Genomic DNA, 4802 nt, shown 5'->3' on the forward strand with positions numbered 1-4802 from the left:
ATGATTTGTTTGTGAATACATACCATTGTGGACTCCATCACCTATGGCAATGACTCCCCTTGGTGTGTTAGCACCTTTTGTTCCCTGTAGTGTTCTGGCTCCCAACAATGTTTCCCTGGCTGACACAAAAGCAACTGAGAGAGACGCCCCCGGGTAAGGACATGCATATAACACTTGACAGATCCTTGTTGGATTTCTACTAGAACTCACCTAGAGCCCCTTCCCTTCCCTAGTGACTGAGAAGGGTGAGGGGTTCTTCAGCAGAGGGCTAGCTCCATGTTTGCTCTGGAGAGCTGTGCAGTGAGAACCTTCCCCTCACCACTAGCTCTCCTAACCCTTCCTGTAGACAGCAATCGCTGATGAAGCCGTGGGATCCAGAAGGGATAACATGGAAGATCATCTCCTGCCTCTCCTGGTGAGAGTGGTTTCTAAAGCTCTGCCAGTTTAGTTGGCGATTTCTAGTTTAAGTTGGTGGGTAGCTGGTGCCAAGGTAAATTGTGCCTCCTGCAGGCATCCAGACCATCCCTTGATATCTGTTTGTCCCAGTGATATCATAGAGGTATCACATCGCTGCCTTCTCCTTGTTGTGACTCTTAGTAAGGAATGAAATGACATTTTCCAACCCATTGAATTTTTCACCTTGGTTCATTTTTTATTAGGGTCACAATTTCAAATTCACTAAACACATTTTCATTCCTTTTTCCAAATGATCTTGGTCTCCATGGACAGAAGTCAATAACTTGACAAGCGTCCAGTGAAGAGAAAGGAAGCCTACTGAGAATAGCTGTGACATTACTATGGGTGTGACCATCAAAGCATGAGGCTGTGTAGCAGAGCTCCAAGCCCAGACCCCACTGTGAAGTCAGCTGGGATCCCGGACAGGGATGTGTCTTGCAGCACTTCCTAATCAATCAATGCTACACCCCCAGCCCCACACTGGCCTGCCCCCATCCTAGCAATCAATGATACAGCCCCAGGCCCACACCATTCCAATGACCCTCATTTCACCTAGAAGCCTCCTGCAGCCTCAGGGGGTCTTCGCCTCCTCTGACCTTTACCAGTGCTGCAGGGAGAAGTAGGGAGCAGCTGACCCATTGCTCACAGTAGAGGGGAGTAGGATAACCCTGAGCTGCTCTTTCTGCTCAATACTGCCCTCTCCCCTTCGATAAGGATGGTGCCAATTGCTCCCTCCCCCACTTCTACCCCAAAACAGCTCTGGCCCCTGATGGGAGGGGGGACAACTCTGTCTGACACCTGCAGCAGCCCTGGTTGGCTTCTATTCCCCAGGAGGTGGGCAAATGGGGAAGGCAGCCAATCAGAGGGATTTCCCCGGCGCAGGATTTGAAATTCATGAGAGCTGGAACCCAGCTCCAGCTGGGGCCAAAATTGTGTCACTGGCCATGAAATCCCAGGTGTTGGCTGCTATGCTAGGAGCACTGCAGTGGTGGAGCAGCAACCCCTGCTACAGATCCCAGGATGTTGTGATTGAGGGCGGCAGCACCTACAGGAGGAGCAGGACACATCTCCCTCCAGAACTGAAGTGATGCGAGTGCAAGGGGGTGAGGGCAATGCTATTGCATAGGCTCCAAGGGAGATGGGGCCCAAGAAGGAGAGAAGAGAGAGATAGACCAATAGCTAAACGTGCTGCATGACAATAACTACCAACGAATATTAGATGTGGCTGCATTTCCCTTTCTGACATGGTGCCATGGGCAGGAAAAGGCTATTGCAGTAAAATGCTGCTGGAACGGAATCTGCTTGCTGTTTGGTGGAGGCCGAGCAGAGGCTCTTGCTGATGCGACCATTCCGGGTGGTCCCTGGACGCCGGATAGAGCTTGGATGCAGTGATCTCTGCTCTATATGTCTCTGGTTTTCCCATCGGTTTCTGCACTATGTGAACTGTCATTTAAAAAAAAAAAGTTTCTTGCCCCTGTAGCAGTAAAGGAAACCTTCCAAATGTGGCACCTTGTAGTGATCTGTGCCTGGGTCCATACAGACAGCTTGAATCAATCACTCTCAGATGGGATCTGTGCCTGAATAAGGCATTAAATCTGAACCCGGTGACTACAGAAATTTCTCCACAGTTAACAATGACAGCTCTGATCATTGCAGCAGAAATGTCCAGCCTATTGGAGTTGTGGGGAAAGTCCTCACTGGTACCAAATTATAAAGAAGAGGCAAAGCAGAGACCAGGTGTGCATCTCCAATAATGAGAAAATTTATTGACGAGAACTAATACATATTCAGGATATGGACCTGGAGAAAAGCTTCATGGAAGGAAGCATCAGGCCTAAGTTCAGGTAAAAATGACACACGTTGTCATGGACCCCTGTGATTAGAAGGGAGAAGTGCAATGAATCGGCCCTTTCTGTGACTGAACATAGAGGAAAATAGGAAACATGATCACTTGTTCATCGTTCACCACAGTCCTGGAGGGAAAAGCAAAGCAGAAACATCAGTGAGAACAAGGCAAACACAGAATTCATAGATTCTAGGAGAGCATGAATTCAGTCTTGAATACTGTGTACAGATGTGGTTGCCACATCTCAGAAAAAAAAAGATATATTGGAATTGGAAAAGGTTCAGAAAAGGGCAACAAAAATTCTTATGGGTATGAAGCATCTGCCATATGAGGAGAGATTAATAAGACTGGGACTTTTCAGCTTGGGAAAAAAAAACCTAAGGGGGGAATATGATAGAGGTCTATAAAATCATGACTGTTGTGGAGAAAGTAAATAAGGAAGTGTTATTTACTCCTTCTCATAGCACAAGAACTAGGGATCACCAGATGAAATTAATAGGCAGTAGATATAAAACAAACAAAAGGAAGTATTTTTTCACACAACGCAGTCAAGCTGTGGAACTCCTTGCCAGAGGATGTTGTGAAGGCCAAGACTATATCAGGGTTCAAAAAAGGAATTAGATAAGTTCATGGAGGATAGGTCCATCAGTGCCCATTAGCCAGGATGGGCAGGTATGATGTCCCTAACATCTGTTTGCCAGAAGATGGGAATAGGCGACAGGGGATGGATCACCTGATGATTAACTGTTCTCTTCATTCCCTCTGGGGCACCTGGCATTGGCCACTGTTGGAAAACAGGATACTGGTCTAGATGGACATCTGGTCTGACCCAGTATGGCCATTCTTATGTTCTTAATCTCTTGACCTCTGGGTTAGAGGCCTAGCTCACTTCTGCTGCACAGCTATATTGAGGGCAGCATTGTGAAGCTGGACCAAGGAATCCAGCTGTTGGATACATCTGTAGCTCCAACAGCCCAGCCCTGCAAGTAGCAGCCAACATGGTGTAAGAATGCTGCATTTCCAGGAATTGAACCAGGGCCTCACATATCAGGTGATATGTCTCCCACTGAACCACCAATACTCCAGCCCCAAGAATGACGTCAGTATGAGCCAGCTTTCTCTCCAGAAAGCATTTCACTGATTCACTGGCTAGAAATGGGATTTCCATGAGTCCCAGCTCCCTGTGAAATGGCCAGGTGGGTACCTGGAAGAGGCAGGCTTTAAAGGGCTGATTAGAAAAGCACTGCATTTTGGAAGATGCTAGCGCTTATATAATACTCTTCAGCCATTTTCCATCAGTCTGATTTTATGCACTTGGGCTCCAATGCTGCAGAGGGCAGAGCTCTTCCTGGGAACTGCTGAGTGTCCCCAACTCCCATCAATTTTGGGAACTTGGCATCTGGCAGGATTGGGCTCTTACATGAAAACAACCTTGTCTCCCTACTCTTTGATCAGGCTGGTGGAGACTAGATAACCCTAACCTACAGGAACTTCTATCAACCTCTTTACCCCACCTCTGTGCATCTACTCAGTGCAGCTCCCCATTTACCTCACCTTTCTTCTTGCTCTCCACTCACCACCTTCTCCTTGTATCTGCTCAGTGTCTCCAGCTCTCACTTACCTTTCCAGGCTATTCAATGCTTTCAGGGGCAGCTTCATTGCAGAGTGACTTGTATTCTGCAACAGCATGTTCGTCTGGAAGAGATGGGAACATTCCCATTGCAGTAAGAAGTCACTCCATCTCTGATGCCCATCACACAAACATCCCCTCCTTGTGGAGTATCCCTAATCCATAGAAGCTCAGCATGGATCTCTTTGAAATCTTCCCAGTTCTAGTCCATCACCTGTTCCACATTCAACACATATGGCCTGAGCCAAAGCTCATTGAAGAAAACAGGTGTCTCTCCATTGACTTGAGTAGGTTTGGCTCAAACCCCTATTGAGTTCCAAGGCCCTCATCAGCCTCCCAATTGTAATGGCCCTCCATCAGCTTTAATAAATGCAGTGACACTTCCCCCCCTTGCTGTGTGGTCTAAACAAAGCCCTCCTACCTGTTTCATAGTAATCGTAGATCAGCACTGAAGCTGGTTTGATGTTGGACACAGGAAGGTCTTGTTCAACAGAGAAGGAGAAACTGATAGTCTTCCGTGAGACCTGGGAATGTGAGGGACAGAGATGGGCATCAGCTTTTGTTCATAGAACGCTGACTCCTCTGTAAAGGGTCAACCCCAGGGACTGCTAAGCTGTGGTGGGTTCCCAACACACACATCTCCTGTGTGCATGATGCACTCCAGCCCTGGCATCCATTATTTACCTGCCTGTATCTGTCATTTTAGAAACAGTCTTCGAGAGTTTTTTAAAAATGTTATTGGTTCCAGTTTTCCTCTCCTTGTATTGCTGTGATCCTCAGTCATCATAAGTCCCAATACACAGGGCTCAGAGGAAGCAAAAACAACTTCTAAATCCCCAATGGTCATGACATTGAAGTCTAAAGTTTTGC

At 47.2% G+C, this 4802-nt stretch overlaps 1 long non-coding RNA gene across 1 annotated transcript; it reads right to left on the reverse strand.

The window, feature by feature from the left end:
• Positions 1–2247: 2247 nt before the first annotated feature.
• LOC135980539 (uncharacterized) lies at positions 2248–4456 on the reverse strand. Its single transcript, XR_010597556.1, has 3 exons — positions 4354–4456; positions 3924–3997; positions 2248–2429 (listed from the first exon to the last, which is right to left on the reverse strand). It is a non-coding gene; the product is annotated as an uncharacterized LOC135980539 (long non-coding RNA).
• Positions 4457–4802: the final 346 nt, after the last annotated feature.

The sequence above is a fragment of the Chrysemys picta genome, unplaced genomic scaffold (genome assembly GCF_011386835.1).
Source record: "Chrysemys picta bellii isolate R12L10 unplaced genomic scaffold, ASM1138683v2 scaf4106, whole genome shotgun sequence".
NCBI lineage: Eukaryota > Metazoa > Chordata > Testudines > Emydidae > Chrysemys > Chrysemys picta.